Source organism: Ambystoma mexicanum, chromosome 5p (assembly GCF_040938575.1).
Source record: "Ambystoma mexicanum isolate Mex_15411 chromosome 5p, UKY_AmexF1_1, whole genome shotgun sequence".
Lineage (NCBI taxonomy): Eukaryota > Metazoa > Chordata > Amphibia > Caudata > Ambystomatidae > Ambystoma > Ambystoma mexicanum.
Window position 1 is genome coordinate 510,051,455 of NC_090930.1, and position 20,064 is coordinate 510,071,518.

General features: G+C 46.1%; 1 long non-coding RNA gene across 2 annotated transcripts in view; it reads right to left on the bottom strand.

The window, feature by feature from the left end:
• Positions 1 to 20,064, bottom strand: part of LOC138481675 (uncharacterized) — a 782,881-nt gene that overhangs the window by 470,503 nt on the left and 292,314 nt on the right. For both annotated transcript variants that reach the window (XR_011274323.1, XR_011274324.1), the window contains exon 3: positions 3,167 to 3,221. This is a non-coding gene — a long non-coding RNA (uncharacterized lncRNA). The remainder of the gene's footprint in view (positions 1 to 3,166; positions 3,222 to 20,064) is intronic.

Below are 20,064 nucleotides of genomic sequence, written 5' to 3' on the forward strand. Positions count from 1 at the left end.
TGCTGTGGGGGCAAAGTTATAGGGGGGGCCCAAAAACGTTTTTTTCCCATAGACTGAATGGGGAAAAACTTTGCGCACGGCTACAGCCCGAATGACTGGATTGATTTTCACTGAATTTGCTCCAGGAGCAAGGGCTTGGGCCAGAAAGCGTTTGGTGGAAATCCGGCCAGTACTTTTGTTGCAATTTACTGAAATGTACATCCCAAAAAATTAGTGATATCTGGGTCCGCTCTGCAGACCCATTTCCCGCAGACTGAATTGTCATTGGCCTGCAGTGCACTGTGATGTCGACGAACATTGGACGCGACCGGTGGTTGGCTGGAGGGAAGTGCGCTGTGTGTCAAAGTGTTTGGGAAATGCTGCCATGGTGTATCGGAGGACAGTGCAGTGGCAGAAGGGTCTGGAAAATGTACCGAATACCATGTGTTGGTGGCAAGAAGGGAGGGAACGGATGGGGGAGTGAGAAGTGGTTCATGTGACATATGTAGGTAGGAGGAAGAAGACGGAGGAGTGCCTGTAGTCTTCACACGTCCTGCATCAAGTCACAAGTAACTAGACAGGCGAGTACTGTGTGTGGTGATTGGAGGCAGGTGTTGTAACAGGCCGATAGCTTCTGCCGTGAGCTGTTTGCTGCGACCTTTTTCTGTGGTGAGCGGTGGTAGATTAATTTTAGAAGGGGAATTAATTGTATATGACATAGGTTGTATGGGGCGCGGGTGGCTGTGCTATGCAGATGGAAGCGGTAGTTGGTCACATGGTGGCATGCATGGGTGTAGGAAGTTGCGTTGGGTCAGTGGAAGGAATAGGCTATTGGGTGCATGGGTGAAGGCCGTACCCGTAGGGCATGCACTGAAGAGCGTAGGGAATTAGCATACCTACCACAGTAATGCAAGTGTGGGTGTGCATTCGGTATAGGGTGGTGCTTGCATAGTGCGGTGTGTGCACATTGGTTGCAGTAGGCCAGTGTTGCGAACTGAATGTGGGTAGTTTGGCAGTGACACAATACTTTGGGAATGGAAGTGGGGACGGCCATAGTTATGCATGAAAGTGCACAGGGGTGCATGAGAGAGTGCTTTCTTTCTACATTATCTTAACTGGTGCATTGTGTTGCTGCATAGTTCCATGGTAGACAAAGTTGCTGACATGGTGAAATGGATGGTCCATTATGTAGCAGTGAGAGTATTGAAGGCCTAGACTGTTGGGTGCATGGCCGAAGGCCGTAGGCCGTAGGCCATGCACTGAAGAGGCTAGGACTTTAGGACACACACACAGCAGTAATGCATTTTGGATTCTGCAGCTGTTAGAGGGTAGTGACCTGTAATGAATGGGTGTGGAGCACCTTTCAGACACAATAGAGCAGGAGAAGTGAGCTGCTATGCGTGCATGTTTTGTTTTGCAGGTAAGGACACTGTTATAAGATGGTAATTTTTGATGTGTACTTGGCGATGGTGAAAAGGTTATGCAGTGTGGGCACTGGGTGCCGAGTTTACATACTGTCAGTATGGAAGAGGATATGGTAGAAGTGCACCTTTAATGTGCTTGGTTACTTTTCTGTGTGCTGATTTGTTGAAGTAGGGCCAATGTTGTGAAAAGGTTGTGGGTAGGTTGGTAGTGACACAATACTTTCTGAATGCGTGCAGGTAGGGTTGGTGGAGGCTCTGGTATGTTAGTGGATTCTCCTGATAGCGACCTGTTTTAGTGAATGGGTGCAATGCAGAGGTTCAGTATGTGATTGCTGGATGCATGTGCAGGTTGGGTAGGAGTGCTGGTGGCAGTGGTGTGTATGTAGATTGGCGTAGTTGGTGATATGGTCACATGCATGGTAACATTATGTTGCAATGCCTGTGTTCAAGGCACAGGTAGGCTATGCATTGAAGAGCGTAGGACTTGAGGAAACCCATGCCACTAATGCTATTTTGACTGGGTATCTGGAAGAGGGTATTGACCTGTAAAGAATGGTTGTAGAGTACATTTCCGATGACATAGAGCAGCAGAAGTGAGCTGGCAGGTGTGTATGTTTGGTTCCGCAGGTGAGGTCGCTGGTAGAACATGGTAACGTTTTGGATGTGTGATTGGAGATGGTGCAATAAAAGGTCACGCAGTGTGGGCATGGGTATGGTTGAAGTGTAGCTCGTTTGTGCAAAATGTTAGCTGCCCAAATGGTCGCAAGCATGGATTCATAGTGTTGTGCTGGGTGTGGGCTAGGGCGGACTGTTGTGTGCATGGCGAAAGGTGTGCTGGGTTCAGCGCAGGATCATTGTGATGCTGAAATAGGGCAACAAGTAGGAAAAGGATGTGGTGCAGGGGCTTTGGAAGCAAAAGGAACCTGCTCTCAGAGTGTTTAACGGGAAATATGGAGTTGAGTACAGAAATAATAGTGTGCAATGCCAAGGTTCAGGCGTTTTTGAAATGTTATACTTACGAATAGGTGCCACTAAGGGAGTGTTGGAAAATTCGAGTGCAAAGGAAAGAAGTATTGTATCTGCTTTACTGGGGCGTGGCCCTAGCTGTAGCTGGGAAAGTGCACGTGCCACATCATGGCCTTCTGCACATGGAGCCTTCACAAATGGAACTGTGGGGATTCTCCAATGAGGATTCAAGGGTGTGGTTCACTGTAAGGGGCGGTGACAAATTTACCCAAGGTTTGATGCAGGTAGATTGGCAGAGATGGACAGATAGTGAGTGCTTATAGTCGGTGATACCTTTGTGCACAATCTGCACAGGTATGCCGTGGAAAGAGGGTTCGATACTGACTTTCAGTTGGAACGAGTGCAGGCTTTTTGAAGGAACAGTTTATTAGTAGGGTTTCGGATGCATGGATCTCCTTTGCAAATGTGTGGCCTCTGTTGGTATTGTAGGTTGTGCATTTTGGAGGACTACATTTGGGGCACATGTCATGCTCACGACTGCTCGCTTACTTAAAGAAGTTGATGACAGCTGTGATGCAGATATTTCCTACTGCAAATTTGATCTTCTCATCAATGACACCAAGAGGACAATAGGAGCATGCCAGTGTCATTTGTCCACAGCCAGAGGTCGGCAGATATTGGATAAACAGAAGCATGTGCAAATTTATGTGCAGTGCTGGGATGTTCTGCACCGACTATGAAAGCATTAATAGCCATCAAGATTTCCAGTGGTTTCAAGGAAATGGCATTTTTCTTACCTCCATTTTCAATGCTGTTGTGTTTGCCACTATGCACGAAGCGTTGCCGAGAATTCTGTAGAAATGTAAGATAAGCATTCATCTTCAGTCGAGAGAAAAATCTCAGGAGGAGAAGCAAACAGTGAACAAAAGAGAGAAAAACAAGAAAAAAACAATGTATGAATGCACGTAAAAATATATCAAAACACGACAAAAAGAAAAAAAATATATATATAAGTGTTTTTAAAGACAATCCTAAAGACACAATCCCCACCCCTGTTTCACACACCCCCAAACACTCCCTCAATCCCCTGCCCCTCTAGTTTCTAGCACGGTAATGGTGCGGATTCCGTAGAACTTTGAGGATTAGACGTGACACAATCGGCTCTTTTTAGGATGACAGCTATGGCATTGGCTCTGTGGAGGCTAAGCCATTGGGAAATGTGGTTGCTGGTTGTGGTGTGTACACAAACACTGTGACAGAAGGTCTCTTTGTATCAATAAATGCAGGAGGCTCTGGTGAAAGTGTATAAGGTAAGGGGCATGCATCCTGTTTGTATGCATGCACTGCACGCACTTGTTTAAAGTTGCTAATATACATTTCCTGCTGCTTTTGTGGGATCACTTTTCCGACATTTGTAGCACATGCATTACAGTGCGAAGACCATATTGTGAAGTGTACAAGGTACGTGGCAGGCATCATGTTATTTATGAATGCAGTGTGTGCATCATATGATATGATGTACTATGGTATTTTCTGCCATTTGTATTGCGCCTACATACAAGTGAGTGAAGGCGCGCGAATGAAAGGGAGCGGAACGGAGGCCACACAGAGACATTGATTCCTCCATGCCAGCTGACATTAAGATTGTGCAAGTGAATGGGAATGGGGAAGGCAAAGTGCAGTACAATGGAACAATACAAAATAGAATACCATGCAACTACAGCCGGTGCTGGCAGGTGCAAGAATACATGTAGACATGAAGTGGTGGCTGGACTGTTGGGGTTATAAAAAACAGTCCCCACGTGTGGGGGTTGATAGAAAGTCAGTGCAGGAGTGGAACTGTAGGGAGGGAGGTGACCTGGGGCACAGATTATAGGGTATTGTAAGCGGATTCAATTCAACACTACAGCTAAGTCAATGCCTAGTCTGGGATGCTGAGGGAAACCCTTATTGATATATTTGTATGTCCAGTCCGTTTACTCTGGATGACAACCCTTATATAACACCCCTCTCTTAGAATCGCCCTGACCCCACTGAGCCAAGAAGTAGGTTTGTTTTGCAAATTAAAAGGTTTATTTGAAAATTAAACAATATATATATATCACACTTTTATAATAAATTAATATTTGATATCACACTTGAGAATATGATGTTGATCAACAATGGATAATGTTATAGTGGTACACTCTTTTTAATGTCTTAGAAGTTTATATAGAGAGCATAAAGTAGCTGAGAATGCTCATATGGCTTCAAAGACAATGCAATTATGAATGAAATGCAGTACAGAAAATAAACTTGATATGATTTTAACCAAAACAATGTAATCACTTTTCCCCTGGTAGCAATTCACCCCCCCCCCCTTTTATGCAATGTAAAGAGATGGAAGGGAAGCACACAGTTCTCAGGAATGCAATCAAATATAATTCAGTTCCCCCCTAGCAAGCTTAGAGGAAAACAGGTAGGAGTTTAAAACACAGGCAAAATCCTTTTAAATGTGGTGGCAATGAAGTGAAAAATATACTCAAATTGCTTTTAATTCCCCATAGGAAGTTCAGGGTGAGTGAGAGATACTTTAAATTAATTCAGGATCACTTTAGCAATGCTCTATGAATGATTGTCAGGTTGCAAACGAATTTCAGCAAAGGAAAGCAAGGACAAATATTTTTACCCCTGGCTGAAATGAAGCAAAATGTCAAATCGCGGCAATTTAGTCGCGTGCGTCGAGCGTAATTACGGAGGCACTATAAGGGGTAGCAAGTCTTAGGTTCGTTGGAAAGCTTAGAATCTTAGCTTTAAGATGACAGTTAAAACTTGCTCCTAGTACAAACGGTTACGGAGATACAGACAATTTTGTGAAGGTAGTTTTTCAGAAATTAAATCACAGTTTCAGAATGACAGATGACAGTTTTCAGTTTTAAAGATGACAGAATGACACGATTCTAGGAGGCAGTTCTAATAGGTTAAAATAGTTTGGATTAGATTATTTTAAACTAAGAGATTGGTTTTGGCACAGTGCTAGCTGGGTACTCACACTAGATTTTGGACAGGAATGGGACTTTGTCACGGATCGGGTCAAACGGTTGGACTGGACTCCTGGCGGTTCTCTCGCCATAGACGATCTCTGCCTGGTTCCGCTCACAGCGATCTGGGTCAGCTCTGCTAGCGGTGCTGCACAGCGGTCTGGATCTCTGGTTCTGACAAAAGTTCTTGGCACTGCACAGCGGTCTGGTCTCTGGTTCCGGGTACAGCTCTGCTTTCTGGGTGTTTCTGGCACAGGGTTTTAGCCAGAATCAGACCGCTCAGCCCGGCTGTCTGAATAGTTTGGTTTGGTTGCTAGGTTTTGAAGGCCTGCTGATAGGAGTTCAGCTGTTGGGTTCTAGAGTTCTTGGAGTTTCTGGATGTGAAGTCTGAAATCAGGATGTGGAGTTGTCTGTCAAAATGCTCTGCAGAAAGTGAAAAAGAAAGTCCTATCTGGCTTCCAGTGGCTCTTTTTATGTGTTTAGAAAGTGGGTGGGTCAGCTAATTCTGCATGCCCAACCCTCTCAACTTATCATTGGCCAGTTCAACCTCTCTTCCTTGATTGGGGAAGGAAATGGAGTATCAGAGTGATGTCAGCCATGTATGACCTATTGAAGAACGCCCCTTTACTTTTGCTTTAGAAATCATTTTTCATAACTACACATATTTCCCAGATACACAGTTGTTTGACATTACATGTACATATTACAGATTACTTAAGGTACATTCTGGCCCAACTCTGATCTTCCTGGGGGCTTGCATTAAAAAATGTGTTTAGTTGGTTTACCAATGTTAAATCTGTATCAAAAATTACAGAAATGTACCCCCTCCTTCTACACACATTCCAGTAATGTACTAGGTCTCTAGCATAAACCCAGTGTCTGTAATATCAATAAATAGCGGGGTTTTGCCTCAGAACATGGTACAAAGTTGAATCAAGTCTTGAATTGTGGGTACATTTCTCAGATTAAGGTTCTCCAAATTGCACATTTTTGTGAGCTTAATACAATATTTTAGGAGCATTTAACTTAAACATATATTTGCTGCAATATGATTCCACAAAAGTGTCTGGGTCCGCCCCCAGAAACTTGGGAGTCAGGAAACACATGTCTCTCCTTCCAGACAGGGCTCTGTTTACAGTCCACACTGAAAATCAACATACCCCATTCAGTTGCAAGGGTCTATTGTGTTGGGTCCAGCAGGCTGAGGTCAACAGACCAGGGGGCCACTCTGCATTTGATTAACAGAAACCTGTGATTTCCTGGACTGTTGTGTGGGTCTCTGAGGTGAGAAGGTTTCCCAGCCTCTTGGCCTGTTAATGCAATCAGATTGTCTCTGGGAACAGCAGGTGGTTAAGAGTTTTAATTAACCAGCGGGCCTTTGAAGTTTCCAGCTGTCTCAGGAGGCTGATTAGCTTCTGAAGTAGCAGTTCTCCTGTCAGAGTTTAGAACGCTAGCGCCGGTTTGTGGACAAAGCTGGTTCTGCACCCCCATGATTTTAGCAACTTTTTGACATCAAGAAAATGAATTCCCAACAGCTCTAGGTTGCTTTTGGCAATCAGCCTTGCCATTCCCAATGGTTTCAGGCTACTGTGTGTGTAGCCCAAGGGTGGTTTTAGGCAGTGCGCTCCTGTGCTCACAACATAGGCAAAAATGGGTGGCAGCCTATTCTTCATGTTTTCCCTGTGCATTTTCTGGGGAGTTCTGGCCATCATGATGTTTTCCATGCCAGTAATGCACAGTTTTTTTTTGTGGTAGGGCTCGGTTGCATGGGTAAAACATCCCAAAAGCCCCCCCTCTTGCGATGGCCATTCTGATCCTTCACTGATGGAGCTCGCAAGATCTGGGATGTTCGCCTCATCTTCTTCCGGTAGATGGCACAGTTCTGTATCTTTTCCTCCATCAGGTGGATCGATTGGTTCTCCTCGCCGGACCTGATGGGAATATTGGGCGGTACCCCGGGCCCCAAGGATGTCTGCTCCCGGTCCCCGGATCGTTCTCCTTGGTCAGTCTCCATGGTTTAATCTCTCCTAGGATGATAAAGCAAAAGCGGCAATTCCTATTCATAGACATTTCTCCCCACTATTGATCTAGTGGGGCGGCATGTACATTTTATAAATCAAGAGACATAGCATTCTTATTTTGAAAAACAAGATATAATTCAAAGACAGTTGCATACAAGAATCATAATATTTTAGAGACTATATGTGGGATATTTTAGGGTTGGAACTGAATTAATCTGGAGTGGTCCCCTCTGGGATTGCAGAGGACTCCTCCAGTTGCTGCAGAGTGTGCCTGGGATGGCAACACTTTAGCTGATTTATATGGACCCACTTGTCTTCCCCTTTCTGCCTGACTACCTTTGGGGATGCGGATCTTATAAGCTACTGGGGAGATTTTGTCTATAATTTCAAACGGTCCCTTCCATGTTGGCAAAAATGTTCGCTGTTTGGCCTGGTTCCTTTGGAAATTGTATAGATAGACCCGGTCTCCCACAGTATATTCCTTCCTGGTAGTCTTCAGGTCGTAGTGGGTTTTCATGCTATCAGCTGATCTTTCTAGTTCCGCTGAGCATAGGCAAAAGCATGCTGAAGGTGTTTCCTTAAATTCTCCACATACTCATGAGTTGTGGAGGCATTTATCAGTGTCTGCTCTTGGGTCCTGTAGAGCAAATGCTGGGGAGGTACCATCTTGCGTCCGGTCATCAACCCAAATGGTGACATTTTAGTTGCAGATGAAGGGGTAGATCTGATGGCCATTAGGACCAGAGATATTCGGATGTCCCAACTTGGCCCAGAATCTGCCACAAACTTTTTTAAGATGCTCACAATGGTTCGGTTGTAGCGGTCTACTGCCCCAGAAGAAGCTGGCCGGTACGCAATATGTAACTTCCTTTTGACCCCCAGTATCTCCCACATCTTTGTCATTACCTCGCTGGTGAAATGGCTACCTCTGTCTGACTCAATCCTTTGAGGTAGACCAAAACGGGAAAAGATGTGGTTAATCATCAGGACAGCTGCTGTTTCTGCCTTGCAGTTTGGGGCCGGGAGACATTCCACCCACTTGGTAAACAAGCATGTGACGGTCAACATGTACTTGTTTCCTCTAGACGAGCGAATTACATGGCCTACGAAGTCGATTTGCAAATCTGACCATGGTAGTGTCATCCCCCTCTTTTGGAGAGGCGCCCGGTGTGTGAGGGATGTTGGCTGAAATTGTGCACACACAAGACATCCCTTCAAGTATTAGTTGAGGTCCTGGCCCATATGTGGCCAGTATGCAGTCTCTCTTAAGATTTCAAGTGTTGTATGAAAACCCCTATGACCAGCGGTGGCCGCATCATGGGCGTGACTTAACATCAGGCTTCGGAATGAGGTAGGAGCCACCCACTGATCATGGCCAGCTTGGGATTCCTTACCAACAAACCGTCTTGGATTCGGAACCTTTTTGGACATTTCATCAACACTCTTAGGCCCTCTTTCCCAATGTAATTGGTATCCGTCAGGGTAAAATTCTCAGGGTCTTCAATGTGTTGGTAAAACGTACCAATTATTGGATCCCCCTTCTGAGCTGTAATCAAATCAGCATCAGGGGTCTCCTTACTACATTGTGCAGTTGAAAGATCATTGTGAGCATTTGTCTGGGACCTAGTGATAGCAGTGACGTGGATTTCCCCCAACAGGGACTCTATTTCTATTAGATCCCCTTGGATGGCCCCGGTTTTCGCCAGCTGATCAGCTAAGTCATTTCCAGTTTTGTCTGGTCCCTCTACTTTGGAGTGACCCTTGATCGTCTTCCAGTAGATGGTCATCCCATTCGAGGTGACCAGGACATCAATGTTTTGGATTAACTTCCCATGTTTCAGGGGTTTGTTATTAGCACATAACATGCCTCTGGTTTTCCAATTAACCAGGTGCTCCACGAACCCGTTCCGTACGTAATCCGAATCTGTGATTATGACCAGTTCGTGGAGTTGATGGTGGACAACAGTGAGGATGGCTTGATGCACAGCCATCAACTCTGCTACCTGACTACTTCGGGGACCAATTTTGTACCCAGCGGAGGGTTCTGGGGACTCATTCACCCATGCATTCCCTACGTCGGCCAGCAGTTATTTTTCCCCGTTGTTGTCAACATGGTAAGAGCATCCATCCACATAGACAGTGGGCATTCCCTCACACTTGTCTTCTTCAAAGACTTTGTGGGGGGAATTAAGGTATGCCTTCATGTTGTCCTTGATTTTTAGACTTTCGTCCTCGAGACAGTTTTCTCTGGCACAATCATGCAAGTCAGCCAGACCTTGGGCGAGGGGACTCTTCTTGTTTTGGCCATATCTGACCTCCACAGGAAAGCCTTACATTGACAGAATCCAGGAAGTAATTCGGGAATTACTCACATTTCCGGCCCGGATTCTGTCACTTTGGAGGTATTGCAGAGGCTGGTGTGGAGTCTGCACTATGATGTGTTCCCCCTGGATGAACGGGCGGTAATTCTTCAATGCCCACACCATTGCCAGGAGTGCCATTTCACAATCGTTGAATTTTTCCTCCACAGAGGATAAAGTTTTGCTCGCATAGGAGATTACTTTATTGACCTTGTCATGCTTTTGGTATAATACGGTCGTCAAGCACGTATTAGAGAACCCTGTCTCCAGGAAGAACTCCTTGCTTCTGACAGGGTAAGCTAGGCAAGGCGCTTGTGAGAGGCTTCTTTTGAGTTGTCTTACTGCCTCAGATTGTTCTGGACCCCATTCCCACTTGACCCCCCCTTCAAACGATGAATCAGGGGTCTAGTGATCTCTGCGTAGCACTCAATGAACTTTCTGCTGTAATTACTCAGTCCAAAGAGGCTCCTTAGTTCCCGCAGAGTTGTGGGATCCTTCAGTTTCTGAAGTGCTTCCACTTTCTTTTCTTGGGGACAGAGAACCTGAGGAGTAATCTCATGCTCTAAGAAATTAACACGAGTTCTACACCACTGTGCTTTCTGAAAGGAAAGTTTTGCTCCGGCGGCCCTCAACTGTGTCAGAACATAACGGATCTCCGCTATGTGTTCTTCCACAGATGAACTTTTGATGAGGACATCATCTACATAAGCCAGGTTACCCCTCGCACCCAGGTCGGGCATGGCCTTATGTAGGAAAATGTTGAATTCATTGCCGGAGTTGAGGTTTTCCGAAGGGAGTCTGGGTCCATGTGTACTGCTGGCCCCCAAAGGTAAAAACCAGTTTGTATTGGTCGTCCAACTGACAGGACGGTCCAGTATCCATTGGTCAGGTCTATTGCAGTGAATACCTGTGACCCCTGGATCTGGGCCAGCCCTTGGTCAATGTAGGGCAGAGGCCATCGGGAAGTATGGACCCGTTTGTTGAGCTCCCTAAAGTCGGCGCAGAGTCTCCACTGGCTGTTTGGCTTCAATATTCCCAGCACCGGATTATTGAAAGTGCTGTGGACTGGATGGATTATTCCCCGGGACTCAAGGTACTTAATTATTTCAGTAAGGGATTCCATGGATGTGAGAGGCAAGCGATATTGCTTCACAAACACTGGAGTCATGCCAGGGTCCGTGGGAATTGTTGTTGTGTGGATGTCGGTGCGACCACAGTCATATGAGTCTACCGCAAAGAGATCTTGGAAATCCAAGAAAACTTGTTTCAACTTTTGCTTCTGTTCCAGAGTCACACAGGCATCAGCTAGGTTGACTCTCTCTTCCACCATCTGCTTGAAGCCTGGAAAGACTTCTGGTTTGGCTATCTCAGCGGCCTCCTCCAGCTGGGTGGAGAAGTCCCTGGTCAGAGTGCTGATTTGGACTGGAGGCTTCAGGTGGGAAAGGCAGCCCTCATGGACCTGGAAAATCACCTCATCCCTCCTGAAGTCACAAGTCACATCTTCCTTACCATAAGGGCAAGAAGTGTACACCAGGAAGTTCCCCCCATGCTGAGTGAAAATCCTGTCTGGTGTTGTATTGTCCTCACTGTCACTGTCAAAACAGTCCTTGGGGATTGGTCCTAACAGTTCATTTCCTAAATCAATGGAGAAATGTCGGTCATCAACCGCCATTCCAATAATGGTGCCTGCGGCTAGAGAAATATTCTTTAAGTCGCTGTTATCCACCTCTCTTGGAATGGTGTCATGTTCTATGTTGACTAATGGTGTTGGGTTTACCCCCAACCCCTGCTGTTGGAGAGAAGCATTTAGATGAATGTAAGCATCAGGGTTTTTCAATTTTTGTCCTCTTTTAACTTTCACTTCCAGGGAGAATTGTCGGGTCCTTTCTGGGATGGTGACTTCCTCTTTAAGCTGAATTTCAACTGCATAAGGTAGCAATTGAGCTGACCTAAATGCTTTTTCTGGATCATCAAAGCCCATGGGATTATCCGCTAATCGGGACCAAGCTTTGAAGTTTATTAGGTCCAAACTAATGGCAAAGCGATGGAGAATGTCACTGCCTAAGTAAAAGGCGGCAGTGATGTCTCGCACGACCCAACAATTATGGACTATGCTCTTGTTGCCAATGGAGATTTTGAGCATACACCTGCTTGGCAGGAGATGTTTGGAATTAGGTGCTTCAGGTCCATTTCCCATTTGTCTATCAGTTTGAATGTGGGAATGGCTGGATCTTTTGGGAGTTGGCGGAACATGGCTTCGCTGATGAAGCTCTTTCCGTTGTTCACACACACTCGAGCGAGAACAGAGTCCTTCCCATCATTTAACTGAACAGGGATGAACAACTGCTCTCCAATTTGCTGAATATCAGCCAGGCTCTGAGCTGATTTCGCATCTTTCTGGACTATAGGAGTGGGAGTGTCTGATTGTGGATTGGTAAAGAGTATTTTCTTCCAGTGTGCAATACCACCTTAAACTGGAAGGAAGGTTGATTTTCAGAAATAGAGAGGACCTCCAATCACCAGTCTGTTGTCCTACTGCTATTACTGTCACGTCTGGAATTTGATGGTTCTGGAAGTGAAATTCTACTTGGTCAGATTTTTGTTCAACCATGTGGCAGGTGCCATTTAAACTAACATGGTTGACACTCTGTTTTAATTTTATTGGTCGGCTAGTCTGGGCCCAGAGGATCTTGTTTATGCAATCTATTAGGGGTGACAACCTTCTCAGGAGGTCATTCCCTAGTAAACAAGGGGTGCTCTCTGGAGTCACTACTATGACCGGGTGTTTCACCTTGTGTCGCCCAATTTTGATGTCCAAATCTGCAGTCCCCTCGATGGGAATTTCCTTCCTTTCAAAGTTCTGCAGTTGTCCAGGAAGAGGGGTGAGAGGAATACGGTAATTCTCCCCATTCCTACATTTAGTGCATCAAAGGCCCTTCTGGACAGAAGGGTAGCTTGGGATCCAGTGTCCACCAGTGCCGAAATTGTACCCTGCCCCTGTACTTGTACCGGGGCATAGTATCTTCCCTCCTTCTCCTCAAGGGGGCACAGATAATGCACATTTTTGGACAACTGGTGGGCTAATTTTCTGGTTTTGGACATTGCGAGCGAAGAGATTTGGGCAGAATTCTGTGGAGAGCCTGGGGAATCCGAAAGAAAAAGTTGGCAACTGGAAATGGTTTCGGGTTCTGGGCCGCCCCCCCCCTTTTTGGAGGCAGTCATCAGGATGGGTTTGACCCATGGGATTTTGGTATTGTTGGTTCTGGGATAGAATGATGGGCGGCGACAGCTCAATCCCCACATCTACCCAGTCTATTGATTCGGTTTTAGGTTCCCCTGGTTCCGGTTCTGGGCCGCCCCTGCCTTTTGGGAGGCAGTCACCATGATGGGTTTGAACCAGGGGTTTTTGGTTTTGTTGGTTCTGTGATAGGATGATGGGTGGTGACAGCTCAATCCCCACATCTACCCAGTCTGGATTGGAATCTCTTGGGACCCATTTTTCCTTGGGAGGAGTTCCCCCATCTCTGAAGGAGAAGATCCTTTCCCTAGGATCCTCTTGGGATCCCTCTCCCTCAAATTGGAAGACCTTTACCTTCTCCACAAAGTGGGTCTGTTTGGGTACTTTGTTTCTCCTACCCCCCTCTGCTCCTTGGGAGGCAGACTTTCAGGGGCAGGAGATTTTGTTTCCGGTTCCTGGTTTTCCAGGGGCTGTTTACAAGTTGGGAAGGAAGCTTCCTCCAAGGCTTTACACCCCTCTTCCCCTTGTGCCTCCTCCCTGGGAACCGGTGGGTTATCGGGGTGCTGCCCCTGTCATTGTTCTGGAGCACCAGGTCCAGAGTTTGGGGCATTCTGCGGTGGTATGCTCATCTGAGGGTTCTGTTGAGCCCTCAGTATGTGACCCAGATCCCGTGCCATATTTTGGACCTGGCGCTCAAGTTGGGAAACCCGCTCAGGTTGATACGGGGTTCTGTTTTCTCCCCTGGGCTGATCCCGGGAAGGGTAGCTATCCCTTCTCTGGTAATACCCCGAGTTGGGAAGATTTGGGTACCCCTCAACCCTTGGCCTCACCTCTCCCGGATTAGGTTGTCTGGGCTTTGGGAATTGGGGAAAGAAGGATGGATGAGTTTGGGGCTGGAAACCTTGCGGATACCTGGGGAAAAAGTTCGGCCCAGGGTTTGGTGAATTTCTGCCCTCCTGTGGGAAGTTTGGAGGGAACTTCTCTGGGTTAGGTGCTTGACTGGACCCCCCCCTTGGGCTGGAGGAGTCCACACATAACCCAGGATGTTGTAGCGGGGACTTCCATAATCAGGGGAGCGAGGGACCCCATTTGTGGGACTACCTCCCTGACTCCCTGTCTGTGACTGGCCCGAGGGCCTTCTGGTGTTAGAGTTGTTCTGCGCAGGCAGGTTTTTAGGCCCCCCCATCTCCAAATCTAAAACGGGGGCAACCTTTACCTCCGCCACCTTGGCAGCAGCAGGCGTGCTGTTGGTTTTGGGGTTTTTCTGCGCATTACTTTTATTTTCTATGGGCTTCTGCACCTCATAGATCCGGGTGGCTTGCTCAATGACCCAGTCTAAAGATCTTTTCTCGTGAAAATCTCTCACGAGCTGGGTCATTATGTACTTGGGAAGAGCATGGAAAAATTTTTTGATGAATTCTCTGCTGTCCGTGCACACCCTTCTGGTGGTCTGCACAAAGGCCTGATCCTCCCCACATTGCAAATTGTAGGCTGCCTTGCGAGCCTCTTGGGGATTTCTATGTACAGAAAATTGTTTCAGGATGGCCGCCCTATATGTGGACCATATTGAATGGTTTTGGTCCTCCAGCCCCGCAAAGAAACTGCAGTATTCAGGGGAGAATGTCCATTTGACGTACTGGATGCAGCTACTGCTGTCCTTCAAATGGAAAGTCTCCATCATTTGCTCATAGAGCGCAAGTGTTCCCAAACAGAATACTTGGCGTTCTTATGATAAGGCGTGATGACACTCCTTATTGCCTTAATCTGTTTTAAGGGGTCCTTAAGCAAGGCCCTTTTCACCTTATTGGCCTTTTTGGTTCGGTTAACCCTGGTCCATTCATCCTCTAATTCAGAAGGGCTGCTCCCAGAGGTGCCCGTCTGATCTTCCAGGTTTTCCCAGATTCTGCGAGCCTGGGAATAGCTGGCAGAATGTGGGGACCTGGTCTCCTGTGTCCTGTGACGCTCAGAGGAGTCTTCAGATCCCTCCTTGCTACCAGGATTTGATGGGTACCCCCCACTGACCTAACTGGGCAGAGGTTTTCAGGATGCCCTTAGTGGGCCTACTCTCCTGGGGTTCCCCACTAAATTGCACTGTACTTCGGTGCCCATACCCAGATGCCCGCCCATCCATTCCTGGGTGGTACTGGCCTATGAGCCCCATCCTTTTGGCTGGATAGTAATCTGCCATCCCTGTGGACCTGTTCTCATGTGCACCAGGGGACATGGGGGTGGCAGAGTCCAGGGACTGGGAGAGATGAAGGCCTCTGGTACTAGGGCTCCTGAGGTTATGCTCAGGTGTTTCCCTTTCCCAGCGAACCTCATCTCTATCAGCCCCTGCTCCCTGTTGCAATGCAAGAGCCTGCACTTTCAGTTCATCAGTTAAGGCCTTACTAGACTCTATCAATCTCTCCTACATGGCTACCTGTTGCTGGAGCCGATCATTGTGCTGGCAGAGAGCCTCATTCTCCCTCTGTGCCTCCTGATTGGTCCTGGAGTACTGGGCCAGTCTTTGCTGCAGGAGGGTTACCTCCTGAGTCCCATCCCTACTGGTCTGCTCCTTTCTTGCCAGAGCCTCTTCCACCCTCCTGGTGTGCTCTAACAAGTTCTGATGCTCTTTTTGGAGGTCACCCAGCCCCTGGAGGGCTAAGTGATTTTCTTCAGTTTTTCTTTTTAAATGGCAGACTTCCTGGCCTAAGGTGTCCCTTTCCTGACTAAGAGTCTGCATCTGTGCTGCCAGGTCGTCCCTTTGCCTTTGAAAGGCACCAGCTTTCTGGCGCTCCTGATCAAACTCTGCCTGGGTATCCAGGTCTTTCAGGATCAGTTTATTGCTCTCTGCCTTTTCCCTATCTAGGTGGCTTTGCAGGGTAACTACCTGCTCGGCACATGCCCTATTGAAATCTAACTGTTGCTCCAGCTTTTTCTGGCTCTGCAGTAGGGAGTCCAAACCTTCTTGGTACTCCTTCTGCAAGGCCAGAAATCTGGTATCCTGGTCAGACTTTTCCTGTTGCAGGATACACATGTCTTCTTTGATTTTAATGAGATACTGTCTGCTCTCATTTCCTGACTCCTGGCTTCTGTGCATCCTCTGCTCAGAAGAGACCAGGTCAGATTGGGCCTTCTCTAAGGCAATCTGTTGCCTATTTGCCAGATCTTGGCCTTCAGCACATTTGTCCTGCATGGCTCCCATATATAGATACAAATATGCCGCTATCCTAACCATCTTGTGGTGTTCATCTTTAGCTTTAGGAGACATGTATAGTTCACTCAGGGCCACATGTAAGGGACCCTGATCTCTCCAGATATCTAACCCAGTTGCAGTGACCTGTTGTGTGATTGCCTGCAACCACGCATCCTGCCCCTGCTCAGTCCATTCACCTCTCACAAATAGCTTATGTAAGAAGTGCTTTCTGGCTATTTTGATGTCTACCAGTGTCATCATTCTGGAATTTGAGTTCCTTCCTGACTTACAGAAGTTTGTATTTTATGTTGCAAAACAGACCGTTTCCTTAGAGCGTTCCTTTGAGGGGTGCTTTCACAGTGTAAAACAGCGTGGTGATCTAACCGGATATGTGTATCCGGTCAGTTGGCACACTGTATTAAGCTGCACAAGTTGTAAATCTAACCGAGAATATCCCGGCTCCGAGCCCCCACTTTGTAAGCAGATTCAATTCAACACTACAGCTAAGTTAATGCCTAGTCTGGGATGCTGAGGGAAACCCTTATTGATATATTTTTATGTCCAGTTCGTTTACTCTGGATGACAACCCTTATATAACACCCCTCTCTTAGAATCCCCCTGACCCCACTGAGCCAAGAAGTAGGTTTGTTTTGCAAATTAAAAGGTTTATTTGAAAATTAAACAATATATATATATCACAATTTTATAATAAATTAATATTTGATATCACACTTGAGAATATGATGTTGATCAACAATGGATAATGTTATAGTGGTACACTCTTTTTAATGTCTTAGAAGTTGATATAGAGAGGATAAAGTAGCTGAGAATGCTCATATGGCTTCAAAGACAATGCAATGATGAATGAAATGCAGTACAGAAAATAAACTTGATATGATTTTAACCAAAACAATGTAATCACTTTTCACTGATCTATCACTGATGGTAATCATTTTACCACTGTGGTATATGCGCTGAGGCACTTCCTCGTTACTTCACCCTTTTTTTAAAAGCAAACACCAGAGACACAATAAAACAATCCCACCGCTTCTGTTTTCTTTGTGCGATTATTTTCTTTTATGCATGTAGCATTTTAAAATACATGCTGCAATACACATGTTACACAATCAACACTTTTGTAGAAAATACATAAACCAGCTCGTACGCAGTGAGAACATATTTTCTTACAAAAACCTGGAACACAATGACATTACAAAACATGCTTTCTAAGAGAAGAGACACACACATGCATAGCACAATCCTTTTTCATTGTCCGTTAAATCACAGTGTGCGAAAGAAAAACAAAACAATGATTCAGTTGAAACTAATGATCTATTTCTGTCTGATCTAATTGCAAAGATAATTCTCTCTCTCTCTGCGCTCTCCTCACTTAACATATACTCACCCTAAATGGTAAAGCCTCTGTGCTTTATCAGGAAAAATCCCTCTCTGCACGGATTATTTGCAAAGAAATGTTTCAAACTCCGCACTGCTTTTCGCGCCCCCAAAGGTCATGCTCGGAGCCCAGCTGCAACTATGGCCTGGGCAACTCAATGCTTTCGTCTCCTCACTCTGTTCCCTTTTCTTCCGACCGCCAGCAGCAAAGAAGAACCCACACCCTTTTTGCTTCATTTATTTATGCCTGAGCCCTGTCGATCAAAAACTAAACCTGCCCTTTTGTTTGTATGCCTTCTATCACCCCAGTAGATTTCCAGAGCCATAGCCCTTCTCTGTCCAATCATTCAGCGAGGGCACACATGTATCAACGTATTTCCTGCAAGAACAATAATCTCTGAATGGAAAAGAGAGCCCATTAATTTCCGCAGCACGTTTATTTTCACAGAACGAAAAAACTGAATTTCCCATCTGTTCTCACTCAATGTTAACAGGAGTACTAATTAGTTAATGGGATATTATTTAATAGGAATGGTTAGTTGATTAATCTGGGTTAGTTTCTTAATGCAAAACTACACAGATGGCAATTCATATATAACATGAGTCATTTTTACATGTGCTCAGTGCATCTTAAATCTGCTGTCTTTTGCATCCATTTTGTGACACCATTGAAAGCCTAGTTCCCTGCTTCATAAACCCAATGCATTATTTTTAATCTGCTGCCTTCACCTGCACTAAGTCCCTATTTGCCTATATCCATAGTGACCCCACTGAAAGTACTGTCATGTTTAGATAATGTGCTGTTCCCATCTGCACTCATTTTACTGGCTGCCTCCATTGAAATTACTGCCATAGCATCTTACAGTCTACCGAGGCATGGGCAGGTAATGGAAAATCAGACTGGGACTGCATTGAGTGATGAGGTGAAATGAGCAGTGATACGTGATGTGTCTGAGGGATTGTTGGCAAGTGTGACTGGATCTTTAGCTATCCACCACATGCGCACTGAATGTAGCAGCTATGGCTCCATCAAATCAGCCTTCCATGGTATATGTAGTCAAAGTATGATGAATGGGATTGTAGTGAATACATGGACCTTTGTGTGGCTAGTGTGCTATGTTCAAATCAGCCATTGCCATGCCATACAGCCACACATGCTTGTGGGATTTCGTTTTGCATGTCAGAAGCTTGAGTCATGCAGTACTGGGTTCTTGAGGTACACTGAAGATGCGCTTTACCCTACATGCGTAAATGTATAGTTTGATGATAGGAGAGGATCTGTCTGTCCTATACACCATCACAGACCAGCAAGCAGTGTCCAGTGAACATCCCCAATGTTTGCAGTCAACATTGAGCAGGCCTGCTTATTTTTCCTCCTAAGTGGAAGTTGCTACTGATGTGGATGGCATTTTTAGGGAACTCCTGCTTGGGCCCAAACTCACAACTCAAGAAGGTGAGGAGTTCCTTAAGTTCATATCTTAGGCTTGATAAGAGGAAAAGTTCCAGGGCAGCCTGCCCTCTGTAGTGGCGCCTTTCCACAACAGGGTATATCTGTTGGAGTTACCAGTAAAACTGGGACACATGTGAGGCAAGACACACTATTTACTTGCTCTGGTGTGTCCACATCTCTGGGGGCTAAATCACATTCCTCACCAACATCACTGGAGTGCTGCTAGGCACTGCTAGATCAAGTACTGGGTGTCATCCCCAGACTGTGTGCTCAAAACAGCAGCAACAGCTATTGGCATTGCACCTGCATAGGTAAGGCACACATGGGGGTGGCTTGGCTGGAGACTATCTGACTGGACAGAGGAGTTTCTGCATGCAATCAGCAGACGACAGATCCTGAAGGATCTGCATGGGAATATCACCTAGATGGGCCATGTGGTTGCACAGGCCAATGGGAGGCTTCACCTCGAGATGTGCGCATTGAGGGTGGTCATGCCCTATGACATGTGTTGCTAATGTGTGCATTAAGTGGGCTCCCAGTGCAGCCTTCTGCACAGGGAAATGTGGGCCTGTTACTGGTAATAGAATGGCTCTCCTTAATTCCCGTAAATGTGAATTAATGCATCTGCTGGGTCCTATGCTGCTGCTGCAGTAACCTTAATGGTGGGATTTAGCATTTCTAGTGCTGTTGTTTTTTCTTTCATGTGCCATGTCTCTTGGTGCTAGATTTCCACCCTGCTCTGTGACTATTGTAGCTGTCTTTGTAATGTGGTTGGCATTGCTCCCATTGACATGTATATCAATCAGGTGCCTATAGAGCTCCGTGGAAGCGATATGTTCCATGGCACAAACTTTACTCTGATCACTCACCGGCAGCCACTGATGTTCACATTCAGTCACAGAGAGTAAACTACAAGGACAACATTAGGGGTATAGATTATGTCGTTTTGCAACAACTATCGGTGCTACAGACTTCTCACTTTGGGAATAAACTGCTATGTACGTGTGCTGTGTAGGGGCTATGTAAGTGGGTA